Source organism: Pteropus alecto, unplaced genomic scaffold (assembly GCF_000325575.1).
Source record: "Pteropus alecto unplaced genomic scaffold, ASM32557v1 scaffold87, whole genome shotgun sequence".
NCBI lineage: Eukaryota > Metazoa > Chordata > Mammalia > Chiroptera > Pteropodidae > Pteropus > Pteropus alecto.
Window position 1 is genome coordinate 18,984,504 of NW_006443225.1, and position 21,016 is coordinate 19,005,519.

The window sequence follows — 21,016 nt, forward strand, 5'->3', positions numbered from 1 at the left end:
GAAGACAGCTTATACATCCGTGCTAGGGAGCATACAGAGAACGCTAAAGGAAACGGCCTTATCTTTAAGAAGTTTACAGTTTCACAGAACATACTGATGTGTAGTATATGAACAGCAAAGTAAGTTGAGTGAGTTGCTAGAAAATTAGTAAATTAGAATATCTGTATTAGGGATAAGTGTCTTTAGGATTCATAAAAATAAACGAGGCGGGTAACGCTGACTTACACGTACGGACAGGTGGGAGCGCGTTCCAGGGCTGAGGAGGTGGGTACTGGAGCCAGATGGGCTGGGCCCCTGGCCCGGCTCACCACTAACTTGCCTTGTGACTAGTCATGTGACCGCATCCTTTGGACTTTTGGCCTTTAACTGATCTAAGCCTCTGTTTCCTCTTCTGTAAAATGGGGTTAGTAATACCTTCTTGTTTGTTGATTGATATAAATCTTATAAAGCACTGAGCACAGTGCCTGGACATCGTGAGAGCTCCACAAAGCATTGTTTCAAAACTACAGTGCTTTGTATTCATCCAGAGAGTTTTGGGGTGCATCATCGCACTTGATCTTACTTGGCAGAGAAGATGAGGTGGGTATTATACACCGCTCGCTACCATCCCTCCCCCGCCACGCACACACAACACACACACATCCACCTTCCGGCTAGATGACGAGACAGAGACACAGAAAACAGAGACGACTTGCTCGTGCCCTGGTGGCAGCGCCGGTACAAGAACTAGCCTGACACTCTGCATGCCAGCCCACCGCACAGGGGGCGCAGCCACAGATGACCTCGGGGCCACACCGAGTGACCTCCTGTAGGCGGTTTCCGCTCTCTGGAAGCCCAGGAAAACTTCAGAGAAAACATGGAAGATTCCAAGGGCTATTTGAGTAGTGAGGAAAAGGTGACTTTTAGATGAGGCGAAGAATTGGTACTTGGCCCTACCTGGGAAAAAAGCTCACCAGAGGTATAACAGATCCTAAGACGAAGGAGTTTTAATCAAATATGCCTGAGAAAATTAGAGATTTGTCAATTTTTTCTGTAAACTGTAATAAAGAGTAACTTTGGGGTGGGGTGGGTGAAAACGATGAAGGGGAATATAGTCAATAATATTGTGATAAGTTTACAGGTGATTTAGAGAGATGATCACATGGTAAGATATATAAATGTTAAATCATTATATTGTACACCTGAAACTTATATAATGTTATATGTCAACTACACTTTTAAAAAATATGTCTTGATTTTCTACTGTTATTGGCCAGTGTATTTTTCGGTATTACTTTAAAAATGTAATGAAAAAAGAGTAGAAATTGATATGTTTTATATTTTTCAAAGATAGTTCCAATTGTTTAATTGCACCGAAATGGTTTGGCAGAATTGTTCAAAGTAAGACCATCCTCTGAAAATGTCTACTCTCATGCATCACAAAATAGACCGCTGAATAGATTGATATTTTTTTAATAGAACTAGATAGCGATATCTATTAGAAATCCTTGCTAAGTCATCAAGCTATCCTAAAGATAACTGATGTCTTTTTTTCTAAATACACTACTGTTTCTAACTGATTTGCAACCCTGAGTGAAAATCCCCAAATATGCCTGGTCTCAAATTCAGTACAAAAATTTTCAGGGCAAATGAAATTTATTCAGTATTACTCACATCCTAGCTGACCTCCTTTATTTTTCATTGAATTTAAGTCAGGGTTACTGGATTTCTGACTTAATCTGAGTCAGCTTCTAAAGCATCACATTTAAATACAAGGACTTAGATCCCCTCCCTGTCTTAGGCCAAGTTACCACTATCTCTTATCTGGCATTTCACAGTAGTTTCTGGAATTGGTTTCTTCGCTTTAACTCTGCCATCTGCAATCGAGCCTCAACGCAACAATCAAAGTGATATTTTTAAATAAATTAGATTGTGTCACGTTCCAGCTGAAATTCCTCCAAGTGCTGACCGCTGCACTCAAAATAAAATTCAGACTCCTTACCACGGCCCATGAGAACCTACATGGCCTAGCTCACCTCTTTTCTTGTCCTTCTTCCAGTCATTTCTATATTCCAATCCCACTGGCCTCTCTGTGTTGCTCGAGGACGTCTAGTGCGGCCCCTGCCCAGGTCTTTGGCACTGTACCTTCCATCAGCAACACCTGACTCTTGGTCTTCACAAATCTGATTCTTTCTTCAGGTCTCAGCCATTCGCTGCCCATCCCTGTGACTGTGGCCCACCCAGTCCCTCTCTGGAACATGATCCCAACTTATTTCCTTCATAGTACTTGCTACTAACGGTAATTATTTTATTTATAGCCGTCTCTCTGTTTTCCTTCCCTTCCCACTAGAGTTTAAGCTCAACAAGGATCTTGCCTCGTTCCCAGGCACTACTACTGAGCATCTTTCCTGGCGCAGGGTAGCTGATAATGGTTGAACGCATGAGACGTTCAACTGTTAAAACTGTACTTTAGAAGAGAAGGAGAACTTAAATATCATAAAGTATAATTTTCATGTTATAAATAAAAATTAGAGCACATTAGGGATTAAAACACATATTTGGGAAATTATAAGACTAGTACTAGAATCTAGTTCTCCTAAGTCTGATTTACACGTGGCCTCACCATTATAGCTCGTTGCCCTCAATTTTCCCCAATTCTTCAGCTAACTTGATCATATTTCTCCTCTTTCTTCCTCATGCGATTTTTTTTCTAAGCTATCGTTTGGTTCATTTGTCACTGCGAACACAATTTATAGCTGATGCTTACTAGCTTTGTTATTGACTCTATGAAGTGCTTTGTGATGCTACTTATAGAGAATATCTTAAGAAAAATAAACCATAACGTGAAAAAAGCCACAGTCTACAGCAGCACTGCACAAGGCGCCTGTAACAAAGGCTTGGTTGTGCCGTTGCGAGGAAGAGCCAATAATTAGTAACACATTTCTAAAGGTCTCTCTTGCATAATTTTTGTGTCCAGATGTCTATGACATTTGGGTTCTAAAATAGAGTTCCAAATACCACACATTCATGCACATTTTCCAAGAATAATTGGATGATTTTTGAGTCTTTCTATTAAACAAACATCAGGACGAAAGATGGACAACAGCGAGTTTCTTCATCGTAAATGCCCATTTTGATGTGGAAAGTGTCTAGAATAAACACAATTAAAGGCGTGCCAGATCGCAAGTCCTTTGAAGTCTTTGTTTATGATATGTCTCTCCCAACTGCTCGTAGTGTAAAAATGGAAAGTAATTTACATAAAATTTTTCAATTCACATGTTCTTAGAGATTAACTATTAACACGATTCCCACAGAGCCCCTTGCTGGGCCCCCATGGCTGGGAGCGTAAAGTCCAAGCGCTCTGACAAGGTATGCGCGCCCCTTCCCGCGTCCAGCCCTGCCCGCGCTGGAGCGCCAACCAAACCCTTCCAACCTCCAAGTTCAAGCTGCAGGCCCCTGAGCTGCTCGGGTTCCCGGACGCCGTGGGGCGCTTCCGGCTCAGTGTCCCTGCGCACGCTGCGCCCCTGGCCCCCACTTCTCCCACCGCGGTTCTGCGCAGCCCGCAAGATCCAGCTCCTGTAGGAACCGCCCACCAGGCCCCCCGGTTGGGTGAGGCGGTTGCTGGCGGGGAAGGGGGCAACTCCCTCACTGGACTACACTGAGCTACAACTGTTTATGCCCGTTTTCCACTGGGCCATGGACTACTAAAGGGAGCTCACCTGGTCCCCATAGCATCTAGTAGGAGTTAAATAAAGGTTAACTCAATAAATAAGGCATTTGCATAAGAAAATTAAATTAGAGAAAAGCAAAGGTTAGACTTCAGGGATCGCTTGGGGCAAGAAAACCTCAATTAATAAGAACCAGCTAACTCTGAATTTACTGGAATTTTTGAAGACAGAAGACAGTAGACTGCTTATGCTTAAAAAGAAAAATCTCAGGAAGAAAACGTTTTTACCAAGGATCTCTTAAAAATGAATGAAGGAATGAAAAGGCAGTTTCTAGAGTGTGTCACAGCACAAGCAAGATTTTAGCACGACTTCTAAGCCTTCTACATCTATTCTAGTGGCCATCTATCCTTAGAGAAGTTGGGTTTCTCGAAACTATTTAAACTGATCTTTAATCAAGTACTGTGGTCTGGATATCTACGTATGTGTAATTCAATAATTATGCTATATTAATATTTTAAAAGTATGTTGATATTTGAGATTAATAAAATATAAATCCATTTAAAGCAATACTTAACTCATAGAACCAATGTCATTATACACTTTCTCAATCCACATAGTCATACATTTACTCAACAAATATATGATATGTTCAGACACTAGTAAGTGCCAGGCCCCGCACAGACACTGGGTTCAATAGTTATTCACTATTCAGTTAGAGGTGGCTCCTACCCTCAGGTGTTTACAGTCTAGTAGGAAAGACAACAAACAAACAAATAATGACAAATTGAGTAAGCCTTAGGAAAGAAAAAAACTGGGAGCTAGGTTTGAAAACAATAGGAGAGAAGAAAACAGATATTCAAACAAAGCTTTTCCTGGAAAGTGACTTTCAGACTGAGATCTAAGGTCTAAGAAACAGCCAGCATGGAAAGGGGCGAGGGACTAGCATTCCAGACAGGGATCGGCATGCGAGGGCCCAGCACAGAAAGGACCTCAGGTGTCTGAGGACCTGAAAGGAGGCCAGGGCACATGGGGCGTGCGGGCGAGGAGTACGGTGGGTTACAGGAGGAGGCAAAGCCAGGCCATCCGGCATGGGCATGGGATGCTAGAAGCATGGGATTCCCTTGTAATCACGGCAGGAAGTGGAGAGCCTAGGCTGCTGTCCATCCGAATTACTTAACACAGTGCTAACTTGTGCTGCGTGCAAATAAGCTCTGCACTGTGCTTCTCAGCTCCTCCAGGAAGATTTATGAAAATATTTATCTTTGAGAATACAGAGAGAACACTGGCATACTGAACATTTTCCTAAAATACGAACAGTTTATTCTAATAGATCTAGTTGGTTGTATACTGATGGGAGCTTGGACCTTCTCAACCAACCTTGAACGGAAAGCCACAGAGAAAAAAAAAGGGCTATTAAAATTAGAATCCGAAGGGCAAATTTTTTTCTCTTTCATTCTGGGGACGCTGGTTCCAAATGGCAACATTTCGTCCGGTTGGTTATTGCCCCAGCCATGAAATTTTCAGCGGGGTCTGGCCTGAGACAGCTTGAGGAAGCAGATGCACTGAAGCCAGGGACGGAAGTGGCTGTCCTCACCCTGTAGCGCCGCAAGATCACTGCACTGTTTTCTCTAAATTTATTCTCATTGTTTATTTTCACATGAGCTGAATTTTTGTGCCCACGAGGTAATCTCCCAAATGAGGAGGAGGCTATGTTTCTATGTCCTTCTGTGTTGGAAGGACAGTCTCAAATCTGAAATAAGAACACAGTGATCGTACACATACCTCAATGAATATCTGCAGAGTAGTTGACGATTTTTAAGCACCTTCACCCAGCAGTGAATCCAGGTCTGGGTAACTGGAGGCATCTGCCTTCTACAGCCGTCCTCAGAGGAGAGACTGAGAAATCAGCTGTCAGTGATTTCCCTGGGGTCTCTAGGCTTTGGTGATGTAAGCACTTTTTTCCATCGGGTTAAATTTAGGAGGAAAGAAAAATCTGCTGACTTTGTATTTTTTATGGCACTAAGCCAGTTTTCCTTTCCATATGCTGCTTGCCCTGGGGCACTTACGAGGGACATGGGATTCACTTCCACTGGAGGGGCAGCCCTGGAGCAGGGGGAGCGAAGGAGAGGACGATTAGCTCTTTACTGTGATCTGCAAAAGGAGATAAAAATGGGACTGGAGGCTGGGGATGAGAAATTTCCACAAAGTCAGGCTGGCATTCATGAAAGCAAGGAGGTTTTCTTGAATTATTATGCAAAAGAGGTTGCTGGAGGTCAAGGGCAGGACCGTTTGAAGTGCAGGCCCTCGCTGAGATCACACTCCAGTGGGATTTCACACAAAGAAGCGACCCATAGTTTGTTAAGTGCTCTGACAGGGAAGTAGAGATTACTCGGCTACACACAGGAAGGGCTTGGGGCCTCTGGAGAGGTAGGTTTCCTGCGGGGAGTCCTTTCTAAATAATGAAGACTGGCATTTCAGGCACAGGAGTGGGGTGGTCGGGCTAGAACGGGGAGCAAGGAGGAGGAAGCATTTATGTGAAATACAGTGAAAGGGAGGCGTCTCCCAGGAACCGCACGAAGCGGGTATGCTGAAGAGTGAGGAGTAGAGTGGGCCGGGGTGACTGAGCCGGGCGGGTGGCTAGCGACATGTCCAACCGGCAGCCTCGCAGGGCAAGCCTAAGACCCACACGAGGACAGCGGGGACCCAGTGATCGGTGATAAAGATGAAGAGTGGATTGGAGGGGTCGGAGGAAAAATGGGAAGCCAGCAGGAAGCTGTGGCGATTGGCCCGTGCTCGATAATGATGACCTGAACTAGGACAGTGATTGCGGAGTGGGCGGAAGTGGATGGACTTGGGCAGTGAAGATATTGAGATTTGGGAACTGGCTGGGAGGAGGCCTACGCGTCCTAGTTTTCTAGTTTAAAGAGCTGGTGGGTGATGCGTCTGTTCTAAGACACGTTCTCGCCTCTGCTGCAGGCCATGCTGTGCCCAGGGGAGTGTGGGCAGCCATGATGCAGCGTGACCCCCCCACCACGGCAGTTACTTCCCAGAGTCTGGTTTCATGCTGCTCTCCTGATACGTCATCTGGTCTAGCATTTTTTCCAGAGGAGAGTGTCCTGCTTTGGACCATAAATGATAGTCGCCATAATATGAGTGACTTGCCTGAGAAGGAAAAATAAGTTGATGCCGTTCTGAAACGTTAGCTTTAGTGGGGTTGCAGTCGTAAGCTGGTGTCTAAAAGAAATGAGTTAGCTAGAATGATTTAGTAATGAATAAATCACTATTCATATCGGTTATCTGAGCAAAATTACTATAGAAGAAATTCTAAACTATATCTATTCCGATTGAAAAAAGTTCAAGTACTTGCTGAACTTTGGAAATTATTTCGCCCCAACCTGCCATTTTGCTTTTTAAATTGTGAGCATAAGAGATTCCGAATATCGCAAAGGGAGTTGATAAACCATGGACCTGGCTACGGCATCTTAAATGTTTTGCAGAACTTTTGGTCCCCACGTAGGTGTGATTTATTACAGATGAGATTCTTCTTAGGATATATTTAAGGAAGCCCTATTATATCCGAAAGTGAATAGCTGATCTCAGGACTATGGGAAAAGATTTCCAGGATGTCTGCACATGGTGATACAATTCTACAGTTCCGTCTAAAAAGTCTCAAATCTATTTACATGTTTTTATCTACATACCTCGATTAAAAGTTTAGAGCCCATCTCCTTCCAAGAATTATATAACTACAAATGATTCCGCTCCGTTCAAAACCAGTTTTCTGCAGAAGCTGGTAGGTTTCGAGATGCGAACCTTTTTCAGGCTGCCGGGCATCTCGCTGTTGAACAGGCTGCATTCCAGAGGCCCGCAGTGTAGTTATCGTAACTTCCCACTAAAACATTCTAACCGAACACCCATATGTGAATGACGAATGGATCCTGAATATTTTCAGAGCTCTTCTTTAACAAGACAAGGAATATGTACTATTTCAAATGTTTGCTTTTTGGAGGAAGAACGTAAGGCCCTTTAACAACAGAAAGGAGGGAATTCAGGCTAGGATGAGGTGTTTTTGGACCAGGGCCTCCAAAATTCAATTATTTAAATTCCTACTTTTATTCGTTCGTTTGTTTACAACATCTGCCTTCGCTTTTCAATGATATAAACAATTAACATTAGTATATCCTTTATAAAATAAAATAAAACACGTTCATATCCATCTGAACCTGTAAGGTATGTGTCCTGTTTAACAGAAAGGGACAGAAGGCACGAGAAGTGAGTGCCCTCTCGAGGGTCTCCAGCTCAGACCGGAAGGGACCCAGGACCCGGGACCCAGCTTCCCGGCCACTTCTGCTGCACTGGCTGCCTCTCTAGATCCCAAAGTCCCCGGGGCCTCCTGCTGCCGGTGAAAGTTCCGGCACCACTGCCGAGTGGAAGGGCGTGGAGAGCTAGGGACTTACTTCAGGACCGAACCGTAGAAAACCATTTTTGTCGGAAGGTAGAGGTGTCTCCTCCTGTAAGAAAAGGTTTCTCTACCGATAGCTGGGGTCCACTGGAGATCTGGTCAGAAGAGATGGAGGAGGGAGTCGGGAATAAATGAAAAACTTGCACGTTCAAGGAATGTATGTATATACTTTATAGGGGTGTGTGTGTGCGTGCGTGTGTGTGCACGTGTGTGTACATGTGACTTTACATTGCAGATCAGAGAACACGGATCAGTATCTACCATAACTGGTTTTCAATTTTGATGAGACAATGAAATTATGTAGCCTATAGACACCAATGTTCAGGAAACACTCAGAGGTAGAGAACATACGCTTGACCAAATAGTCAAGAAAGAGGAGGGAATAAAAAGGAGGTACAATTCAAGGAGCCGAATATTCCGAGTTGTAATCAGAAATAAAATAAAGCCTATCAAAATAAAATAAGAGTCTGTCTGTACCTTTGGAAGAAAGAAAGTGCCTTGATGGCAGGCTCTGATCATGAATGGCATGCACGGACCTGTTAGAAGACTTAGGTCACTTTCTTTTGTGGGGCGGGGGGCGATCGAGCTGGTCAGCAGTGGCAAAGGGTACAGAGGAAACGCAGATGCTCAGAAGTCCGAGCCACAGCTGTGGGCACGAAGCACCCAGGCGCCATCCAGATGCTTAGAACCGCGAGCCCGCCAAACTCCTGCCTTGGCCTGCCCTGTACCAGAAGTGCCAGAAGGAGAAGAATCAAATAATTAACTCTTTCCGTATTAAAAAATTTAAAGATAAACCTGGACTTAATAACATTAGGCAAACATTTATGAAAACTTCTCCACCAGGGAAAAAACTTCGCAACCATGTGATTAAAGGAAGGTACTAGACTACTGCCTGCATTCAAAAAAAATGAGTCATAGGATCTTCTTGCAGGAAAGAAAGGGGTTTGGTGGGGGGAGGTGTGTGGCGGGGGTGAGCAGAAAGCTAAGGAGGGCTGTGTTTGTGGGATTTTTTTTTTTTTAAATTGATGATAATCTATCAAACCTCCTTTGGAGAAAATCTCAACAATAAAAATCTTAATCCGTTTACTTTGAAAAAAGGCTAAGATTGGAAGTAAGCAGATAGAGGAGAGCTTGTCATTATTTGGGAGTGATTGGCTCTATCTGAAACTCAGAACCTACTCAAAGAATTAGTCCGAAGGTTAAATCAGAGCAAAAGAAGGGAGGATTTTTCTTTCTTTATTTTTTCGAGTTTTGTTTTTGTGAGTAGGTGGACCTGTTTGTATAGAAGCTTATTTGGGTTCACAAAAGTGTAGGAAAATTCACTAAGATGAATTTCCTGTACCACATTTTATGAGTAAAAGAAAGATTCTAAAGTCGAAGACATTTCTGTGCAATGGTTATTCTTGATTTTCTTTACTCAGTTAATTTGTCATTATTTATTTAGACATAAAAATATTCTGAGTCTCTGCAATCTTAATTTCCGGTGCAAATTATGAGTCTGCTCTGTTATTTTCCATCAACATGCTTTGCTTATGCCAACACGTAATTCTCATAGTTGATAAAGGAATGTCTTTTGTATTTAAAAAACCGTTTACAGAGCAAGTATATCTTTGAATGAAAATAATATGTGAATTATGTTTTGGATCAATTTATATTCAAATCTGCTACCTACACAGATTTATGCTAAGAGCTCGATATTTTTAGTTTAATGAATATTTCTTGAATCCATGAATTTTATATTGAGAATGTATGAGCCGACTTAATTGGATAAGACAGGTGATGCAGAGCACGTACAAGGACCAGATGCCACGACGGCCCAGCGGCAGCAGAGGGACTCGATGCGGCCCTCTCAGCCTCGGTTCGACGGGCTCAGAGAGCCGACTGTAAAACTCGGAGAATGCGCAGTATTTTGTAGTTTATGAAGTTTGTTCAAGTCATTATTCTATAGCACTTCATAATTTCTGCCTCTAAAATATGTCTTAAGTATTTCTCCTCCCATACTGCCGTGCCTGCGTCCAGGCCTTCACCATTGCTCTCATGCGTTACCACCAATGGCTTTTATTTTATTCCATTATCCACGCCACCTAGAACAATTTAAATTGGATTATGTCACTCCCTGGTTTAAAACCCTCTGCTGCCCCATAAGCCTTAGAATAATATCCCTAACTCTCATTATGGGCTCGAAGGCCCTATAGATCTGGCCCCTGCCCTCCTCCAACAGCACCTCGCACCATTCCCTGCTCTCTCCTCATTCAGTTTACTTGGTGTTTCTGTCCTTCACCTGCTAGATCCATAAGCACAGAGACCACACCCATCTTGTTCTGGTGAATGCCCAGTACCTAAGGCAGAGCCTGGGGAGGACTAAATCCACAACAAAAAACTTAACGTGTGAATTCATAAATGAAGACATGAACAATAACCCTGTGACATCCACGGCTTTTCAAAGGGGGCGAAAGTGTTTACTGATGATCACATACTTGTTTAGTGGTGAACCAAACAGAAGTTAAGCCTATGTGATTGATAGGTTAGGGTTCAGTCCTGTTCACTGATTGGCCATCTAGCTATCTCCCCTCCTGCCACACGCCCTGGCTGAGAAAATTAATAATAAAAGGGAAGCTGAGAAGAGTCACCTTAAATCTTTCAATTGCAATGAAATCATAGAGCAGTCAAGTTAACTTCAATCTTTTTGAGATTAATGGCTAATCAATCAATCAATGAAAAGAAGGAAGGCTTCTAAGTTCTAAGCTGAACTCTGTACCCCGAGAGGCTAAGTAGTAACTCTAGAAAAGACTGGCTGCTCCCAGCACCCACACGATGAACTTCGAATCTCACAGGATATTCGATTGAAAGTATATGTTTATCTATTAGTTGCATGTGACACAGACACAATTTGAACCTGTGTAAGCGTAAAGGGGACCGATGGGGGGATTCAGGAGTGTTTTAGGAGACCTAAAGAGATCCATATGGATCTCGGGGAACTGGACCCAAAGACTTGAATCACAGATGTCCCCAGAGTCTCAAGTCTCTGTTCCTTTACACGTCTACTTCCCCTCCCTCCTTATATATTAATTAATGTTATTTTCATAACTTCTGAAGTAGATACAGCTAACATTTCCATTTTCTGAATGAGGAAACTGAGGAACAGTAACCTGTTTGGGGTCATAAGGTTAAAGGGTGGCAGAGCCAAGATTCGAAGCCGAGCAGGCTACTACTGCCAGAGCCCACGCTCGGCTTTTTACGATGGGATATTTTAAAGATACTCCAAAGCAGAGAGACTAATACTATTAATCCCATGCATGGACTAATCATCTAGCTATAACGACCAACTTACACTCACTTGGTTTCATATATACCCCCCATCAATCGCTCCCCACCGGCACTAGATTATTTTGAAGCAAACTCTATACATAATTTCATTTCGGCCAGAAGTTTTTTAGTGCATTATGTTTAAAAGAGAATTTTTAACATAATGGCAACACCACTATAGACCTAACAATAAACCGTAATTCTTAAACCATAATTCTTAATACCATCAAATATTCATCAACATTAAAATTTCCAGTTGTTTCATAAGATTTTTCTCCTTCTCAGACAGCCAGTTATTAGCTATTTCCCAGCACACCACTGCCTATAACACATTTCATTTGGACTGGCCGCATTTCAAGTGCTCGGTCACCTTGTGCGGCCAGCGGATGTCATGTATCGCAGAGCCCGTTAGGGGTCTGCAGAAGAGTGTAATCTAGTCTACCATTATACAGAAAATTTAAAGGACATCATCCCTCTCACATCATTGATTGGTTGCTTTGTTTATTCATCCATACAAATCTGTTAAGAGTGTACGATACTCATGAAACTATTAATTGAACTGTAAAAGTTAAAGAAACATAAACCTATGTGAAATTCTTGACTCTCCAAAGATTTTTTACTTTATCGAACTGAAAGAGAATGAGTATTAAAAACACTGTATTTAAGAAGATAGTATTTAAGAAGACAGATCATCTTCTTGTTTCATGTGAGTTCAAGAAAGAGGCGCCTTTTACTCAGATTGTCCCTTAGCCATAAAAAGTAAAGTTCACAAACTGAGTGACTGTGGTCCCTCTGACTTCCTAGTACCCTCTCACTGAAATCTCCAAGGGAACAAGCATTGATCCAACATTCTCATGAATCAACCAAAGATGGGGCAGATCAGTGTTTTAGTCGTGGTCATATGCTTGCATAATTTTCAGTGAGCAAAATGTGAAGAACCTGTTTTCTTATAAAAATAGAATGCAAAATGAGCAAAATGTTCAAAGAATGACTCGTTAACATTCATCAGTACTCCAAAAGAAGCAAAGAAGCATTTCCATGATTTCCTTTTTAAAAACAAAACTATCAGTAAAGGTTTCAAACTGGTTAAAATTGTAGTTGTCTTGTAACATTAAAGGTTTTTAAATGAAATCCTTGTACGAGTACATATGTAGACAATTTAATAAACACGCACGATCAGAAGACGTGAGCAGGGAAAATAAGTAATTAACCTGGGGGAATAAACAGGGAAATTACTTGGCACATTGCTAGGCAAAGGGAGGCCGAGACTCCAAGACCACAAGGGAGAAATTGGAACCCTGTTTGGAATTTTGGTGATGAGCTTCTGTGTTCTACTATATGCACTAATGTTATACTGTCATTTTTTTTCAATCAACATCTATCTATAGAAAGATAGCCAGTGTAAGGCACTACGCTAGGATGCTGTGGATACAAAGGGTAATGTGCCGTGATGTCCCTTTAGAGAGCTCACAGCATGGTGGTGCAGACAAGTCCATGAGGAGGCATATTGATGCCCTGTGGTGAGGGCGAGGACAGGTGTGGGTCCTGGATTGATAAAGGTACAGGGTGTGTGTGTGTGTGTGTGTGTGTGTGCGCGCGCGCGCGCGCGCACGCATAGGTAGAAAAGAATTCCAGGAAGAGATGGTAATTGAGGTAGGTATTATTAAAATATTAGGAATGAACCAAGTGATGAGGAAGAAGATAAAAAGATAGAGTGTGTCCCAGACAGAGACACGCGTCTCATCATTCACTTTGCTCTCTAGGGCGCTGTTTCCGTAGAGAGCAAAGTGAATGATAAGACAAAGTGAATGATAAGACGTGGAGGGCGACGATGAGAGATTAAAATAGAAAGTTAGATGCGGGCAAGGCCACACATCTTGAAGTTCACCTTAAGGAACTTGAACTTCATCTTACAAGCAATGAGGACGCACTGAACTTTTTAAATAGGGAGACAGGATGGTAAGATATGGACAGGGCCAGACCAGAGACCGGGAGACCAGTTAAGAGGAGACTGCAGGACGAGGACGAGGGGGGACGAGGGCCTGGACTAGCACAGCAGCAGCAGAGGTGGAGCAGCAAGAGGGCTCGCGAACACATTCGGAGGCAGACTCGGTAAGACTCGGTGATTGACTGAATGTGGGAAATGCAGAAAATGGAAGAGTTAAAGACAGTTGTGAAGTGTAGCGTCAAAACCAAGTGCAACAGGGATTACAGGAGAAGGGGTGGGCTTGACGGAAGTGATGACTTCAATCAGCCCACACTCGTTGAGGGTGAGGTGTACCGAGACACCTGGAACACACACACGCAGCATCTCTGCAGAAGCCTTTGGGGTGTAGCTATACATCAAGTGGCAGTTCAAATTACGTCGATGGCCCAGTAACTCAGAAAGAACGTAGGGTAAGACTTTTTTTCTCTCGACTCACTGAAGTTATACTGTAGAATGCTCATCCCCATCATTAATTGTGAACTATACAGATGTAGTACCCACCCACCATGAGTGGGTCGACCGACTCGATTTGTCATTAATTCATATATCGTCGAGGGCGTTTTCCACAGCCTAAACATGGGGGCTCGTGTTAAGTGAAGATGCACAGAACAACAGAAGCAAACAAAAGTACCTAAAATCGAGTGCACTGACTCGTTCGGGGCTATTTCTCACATTCCAGGGGCTCGACAATCCCCCCGACATACTAATTCTTCAGCTCGTCTTACCCTAGTTTAGCTTTTTTACCAAACGCTACCTGTCTAGCAAAGATGTCAATGAATTTTTAATGATCCGGCTCTTTGTCTATTAATGAATAATTTGACAATATGCTGTCAAGGTAACATTGAACAATTGTACCATAAGATTTTTTTGTGGAACTTTCAAAGTGGCAGCTGAATTAAACCTTGTATTATTTATGTTTTGACTTTTAAATTAAATCAAAACTGTTTTCTGAGCAGCTTCAAAGAAAGAACCAAGAACTCTTGTGACGACATTTCAGAGCCGTGTGTGGCAACCACGCAGATTAGCACTCAATTTCCAAGAGCTGCTAAAAACAGATCTTGTGCAATTGTGCAAAATGAGTGGGTGGATAGATTTTTTTAAGGAGGGCCATGACCTCTGAGGTTTTCTGTTGTCTTTGCTATGATCCATAAACTGAACAAAATGCTGTCTTCTTTTGTATAGGAAAGAAAGTAGTCTGGGGCCAAGACACTGTACAGGAATGAAGACATACCTCTTGCTATTGCTGCTGTCAGTCATTATTAATTATCTGATGTTGATATAATCAGCTTCAAGAATACAATTCAAAATAAAATTGCCTGTTGAGCAAAGGTGTTTTTAGCACAATGCTATTACATGATCTAAGGCCCTGTTGTTGTTTTTAATGGCTAATATGGGCTGCCTCTCCTATGTCCCGTGTCCATGGCAGACAATTGGCTATAGCCATTCATAGTTCTAATGCCCAACAACTCCAATTTGCCACAGCAGTTTTTGATGATCCAGGACTCTGCTTCGGAATCCTTCCAATCACATAGTTTGGCAATAACTAAACTATTACCAATGGGTTGGGAGTGCCAACCCTGGTCCAGACCTTCCCGTTACACGCTTGATTTAAGGCAGGCATCAAATGTGTTTTCCTCGAGTTAAAAAAATGAACGGAGAGTATAGAGATAACCAGAATGTGCTCCTCCTTCAAGGAGCCCACAGTGGAGTAAGGGAGACAGGCATGGGAGGTAAGTGAAATTGGGAGGTTCCTTCATCGTCACAGCTTAATCTGCATTTACAGTTACAGCGAGGAAGGGCAGATGAAAACCACATACCCTCAGTCTACGTCTTCCTGCGCAAGCACAGGACTACAGAGCTCTCATCTCCTTCCCAAACCGATACCCACGCGGCCGAGGGCAGATCGACTTACTTCACTCAATCACATGAGGGTACCGAGAATGAGCTCTTCGAAAGGCCATCATCGATCGGCTGAGATTTAATGTTAACAATAAATACAAAAACTTAGCTGGTTAGGCGTAAATGGCCAAAGGAAGCCCGTTCACTAGAAATCTTGTATTTAACACGGAGAAAATCCAAGCACAGCACTGGGATAAAGTCACCACATAAGATATTTGAGAACATTCTTCCACGATCCTCAAAATGAATCTCGAAAGTACAAGGTCCAGCGACAGCCTCTACAACTTAAAAAGAGATGTGGAGAAAGCAGAGGGGACTCAACGGGGAGCCAGGGAGATGATTAAAGGGCTGGAAAAGTCAGAGCCAGAAATTATTTAGCCTAAGTTAGAGAAGACTAGCAGGTTTCTTAAAAATAGTATTCAGGCATGGGAAGGGTGGTTACAGACAAGATGACGAACAGCCGCTTTCTAGCTCGACCGAGAGTGAAAAGAAGAAATTGGCTTAGATTACAGCATGACAGATCTAAGTTAGATACAAAACAGAACTTCTGAGAATGAGCCTTGCTGGATGAGACACCGTCCCAGCATCCTCTTCTTGCACCTGCTCATTAAATGCTGCTGCTTCGCGGGGCTCCAAGTTCTACATCTCTTCTCACTTTACATGTTCTCCTCAGTTTATTTCACTTACTCTGATTTTAATTGCCCCCTATAAGCCGATAATCTCCAAATGTGAAACCAGATACCTCCGGCCCAGACCACCTTCCAAACGCCTCCTGGGCATCCGGCTCTCATCTTTTCCCTGCTCCATCGCAAGAGCATCATGGCTATACCCATCTCTCCGGCCCCTCGATTCCGTTCCCTGGCCCACGAGATGGTCTGAACCCTTCCATCTCAAAGCAGGTCTAATCATGTCATTTCCTTGTCTAAAATCTTCCAGGGGGTCCCCATCAGGTCCTTGCTTTCCGTCATTTGGCCCCTCACTTATCCAATATCTCCTCGCACTCCCCAAGTGTTACCGATTCTAAGATAAGTTCACCTCCTTTATCCCACTGTCCTGCACGTCTGTCTCTGGACTCTTCACTCCTCTGGCAACACGTCTTCCTACTTCTTTCTGCAGTCAACTTACTTTTCTATTGCAGGAATTTTTCTGGCTTCACCTCGTTGGACTATTGACCCTCAATAAATGTTCATGAATTTTCATGAAAACTTCCCTTGAATATTTTCCAGGCCTGAGACTCAGTAACTGCTCATCTAGAAAACATCTGAGTTAAGCAGCTTACTGACAAGAGTCTAGTGATCGAACGTGGTATATGCCAGACTATGTTAACAGCACGTGCAGGCCGTTGCTGGTCTGACACCCTGCACGGTGTCTTCTCGGGCATTTCCGTGTTACACGCCCGCAGCTGGACCAGGACCTTTTCCTGGCTCTCTCTTAGCCTGGCACAGTTATCTACATCTCCGTAGGCGCTTTTTGTACATCATCTCCAACTCGATTCTCACTTCTCTTACAAAGCAGGATGAGTATGCCCATCTTACAGGTATAAAGACGCCACCTATACGCAGATAACATACATGTACGTCCATGCGTGTATACACGTTTCTGATATGTATATTCTGAGCTCTAGCATATTTAATGCATCGTCTTAAATATCTCTAAATAACTTCAAAATCAAATTTCCCAAAATATGTAATTTTACCCTAAACTTTGTTCTTCTGATGTTGCTCATCATGGCGAATGGTGTAATGGTGTCAGAAACCTAAAAGTCACCCTCAACGCTCTGTTCTTTTAGAGTCCCCATACTCGATCCATCACCAACTTCTGTAAATTTTCCCTCCCAAATCTTTCTCAAACTTGTCCAGTTCTCTGCCCCATACATTGTCCACCTGCTCCACACTGTCATCATCATCTCGTAATACCCTCTATTCCCTCTGGCCCTCTTCGTATCCATTTCCTACAGCCAAGATGATCGCGAAATCCAGACCTGATCATGCTACTTCATGCTGCCCCTTCCTCCCCACCTCGTTCAAAAGCAAGCCCTTCAGCAGCTCCCCACTATTCTTCTCAAACAGATAAAGTTAAAACTGCTACAGGCTCATACCAAGGACCGCGCCCACTGCATCGCACCCACCTCAGCTCGCCCTGCCCGCTCTGCTGCTCCGGCTTCTCAGGCTTGCTCTCCGCCCTCCCAACTTGTGATGGCTCGTTCCTCTGGCTGGAAAGTCATCTTCTGGGCTTCACCGAATTAACTCTCCATCGCCCTGCAAATGCCGCCTCAAGAGCTACCTGCCCAGAGAAGCCCTCTCTCATCACCCTGAGTCGATCAACTCTTTCAATTTTGATTTACAAAAACACCACATTCTTCCCCTTCTTTCCCCACCTCCTCTTTACATTTGTGTGATGATTTGACCATCAGCCTCCTCCATGAGACCAGCTCCGTGAGGCCGAGAACTGTGTCTATTCTTGTCTGCCACTTTATCTCCAGTTCTTAGGTTTGTATTTGGTAGGCGCTGAGCTACACCTGCTCTCCACAGATCACCAAATTGTCACAACAGATTTATGAGGTGACTACCATTTTATCAGCAGCTCTGTTTTACAAATGAGAAAAATGGGGTCTAGAGATACTGGGTAATTTTCCCAAGTCTCGTAATAGGAAAACCGAAGTCCTACATTAAAACCATATATGTGAGACTGGAACTCATCATCTGTGGATATCTTTGTAGGTGTAAACGTATTAGCCAAAATCACACTGAGTGTGAGAAGGACGAAATCTCTGAATCACAAATTGATCACTTATGTCTCGAGCAAACCTGAAAATCTTGAAATACGTAAGAGTCAACAACAGAATCCCACGTTTGTTAGGTTAGGTTGCTTAAACAGAAGGAAAAAAGAGTAGGCTGTACCCGAATTGTACCTGTTCAGTGAGCCTAATTGTCTCACTGACCAGTGAGGCATAGTAACCTTTGCAGAGTCCAACACTGTGACTGGCCTGGGGAAATACACCTCAGAGCCGTCAAAAACTTATCAAGGCAGGATTAATGACTTGATTCTCTTTCCACCAAGAGGAAAACAACTCCGCTCACTTACGCTGACCGACTGTGGATATGCAGACCACTCTTCCGAGCCACTGTCTAAGCAGTGCCAGTACTTCAAGCATCTCTCCAAAGGAACTTAGGAATTTCTCCTTCTCTGCCCACCAGTCCGGTCCGCAGAGGCATCTCTGTGGCTCTTGTTGCAGGAGGAATACGTAAAAGTTGGACGTAAATTTTATGTTGGCTGATCACAAATGTTTGGAAGGCTTTCTTCATTTCTGGAGGCTGGGTTAAGGAATTTTAAAGGATCTAAATTACGATCTTTCATGAAATTACTGCCATCAGGACTATGGGATTCTCAGTACACCTGAGAAGTGGAAGGCTGATGGATATGTGATCTTCGAAGTCCTATTAGCTTCTCAGCCAGGATTTCAAGAGGGGGAAATGGTTGTTGATCTCAATTACATCATCTCAGACCCACGACTCAGGCGTGGGCATCCCCAGACTGGCTAGATCATTGTATTCGAAATATATTAGATTTTGGACACTACCTCCAACCAATCAAATTCAGAAAAGGCTGACAATGTATTATTTTTCAATAGAACATTTATCTGGCAGGATAACCTACCTTTCCTAAGAGAAGGTCTTCCTGGTGGGTGAATCTACAGAAAAGGCCAAATTAAAGATCAGATTGCTGAGTGAGCATGTAATTGGAATTAGATGTTACTGGGAAGTAGCTGAGTGGGTCGTTCCCTTGTGTACAAATCTTTCCGCCTTCCCGTTGTTTTAGGGTAAAATCCAAACTCTTCATTGATCTCTCCTCTTTTCTTTTCAGATCTCACCTCGAGCATTTCTATAGTCCAAGTACACTGGACTACTTAAAATTTCCTTACTTTTATTTTGACAAATTTCATAGCTGGATCTTAAAACCCTGCTCAAAGATCTACATTCCCTAGCAATTCAATTTTTCAAACCAGTATAGAAAGTTTTCTATCCTCTTTGTTTCCATAGCAATCTGTACATCTATCAAGACTTAACCATTACAACTATTAATTTCCACGTTCTTCTCCCTCGCTGAAATGTGAATTCCTTGAGGGCTGGAACGATCTCGGGCATCTCTTAAATCCTAGTGTTTGGCACAGAGTAGAAACTCAAAAAATACCTTTAAACTGGCTATGTTCATTAAACTGGGTGGTAAATTGGCCGCCTCCATTTCTCAATAATTCCAGAATATTTTGTTGTATAGAATATTCCCCTTTGTTTCATTAGACCAGTGGTTTTCTCAGGGTATTGAATTTTGTGAGTTATTAAAAAAAAATTTTTTTTAAACAAGTTGGAGAGCAATGAAGAATATTTTTTTTAAAAAAGCTACCATCCATTAATATCATAATTTCAAACTATATGTCTTAAGTCTAAAACCACAGAAAGGATGTAATTTAGAATATTAGGCAGTCTTTTAATTTGAATGAATCTGCCTTTATGAAAAAAATCTCTAGATAGTATTTATTTATTTCACCACGAACTGGTGAAAAATAGCATTTGGGAAACACTGAACTAGGGCAGTGTCCTCCTCAAAATAATTGTGAAATACTAAGTACTCTTTTACACATTCTTAAGTGTCTGAGATATTTTCATCATAAGTTCAAATTGTAATGAATGTCATTTCTGGCATGTTGTAAATATTGACAGAGCAAAATAAAATTATATCTTCCTTTTTTAATTTTAATTTTTCACCTAGAGTTGACATTCGATATTATTTCATATTAGTTTCAGGTAAAATCATATCTTCTTAGAAAACCCATTCGATGGAATCTATATAGCATAATGATTTGACACCCACCATCGTCCATTTCAAAATACATTAAGAGGTGGAAATTTTACATTATTCCTTTATTTCTATTCCACTTCCTCACGATTTTATATTTATTCTCAGAAGTCTATTATCGATTTAAATTTAATTAAAAAAAATTCGATGACCCTAAATGTTATAAAATACTCTGAAATGAGGTACCATAATAATTATTAGTGCACATTTGGTCAAAGCAACATATTGATATTAAACATGAAATCGACATTTACTGGGAATACATTTCTTAATTAGCTGAGTTTTTGCAACTAATACGTCAAGAATTTGTTAGAGTGAGAAAGGGTTTGTCATACATTTTATTCCCCTTTTTCTTCTTTTGAATACGTGCTGAGAACATTTGGCCCAACAATTATGAATGATTAGAATAGAAGGAATTTTTAGTTATGTCACAAAATTCTTTAAACTCCTTCCAAGTTCTGTGCAAAAAACCCTTAGTGATCTATCGTTGAAAATCATTTTTAATGATCAACTGATGTTTCAATTAGTTTTTCATGGATGGTAGCTTTTTAAAAAAAAATATTCTTCATTGCTCTTCAGTTTTTTTGAAGGCGAAAGCTGGAAACCATTAGAGTTGCAGAAGCGATTAGTGACAGTCACTTTCTCTGTCTCTGGTGCCCCTTCTCCATTGCGAGGCAACGTAACCCAGTTTGCCTTTTTGGTGAAGAGGGAGAAGGGGGACTGTGAAAGGGGTGGCGGGAGAGGAAGCCAGCTTGGGAAGAGCATCCTCCAGCAGTTGTTTCTGGGGAAAGCATGCATGCACATGGAGTTGAAAGCCTGACAACTCATTCTCTTAAAAGCTCCATGACCTCACATGACCTC

General features: G+C 42.4%; 1 long non-coding RNA gene across 1 annotated transcript in view; it reads right to left on the minus strand.

The window, feature by feature from the left end:
* The window catches only part of LOC112472588, a 41,223-nt gene that overhangs the window by 12,762 nt on the left and 7,445 nt on the right, over positions 1 to 21,016 (minus strand). The window lies entirely within an intron of this gene.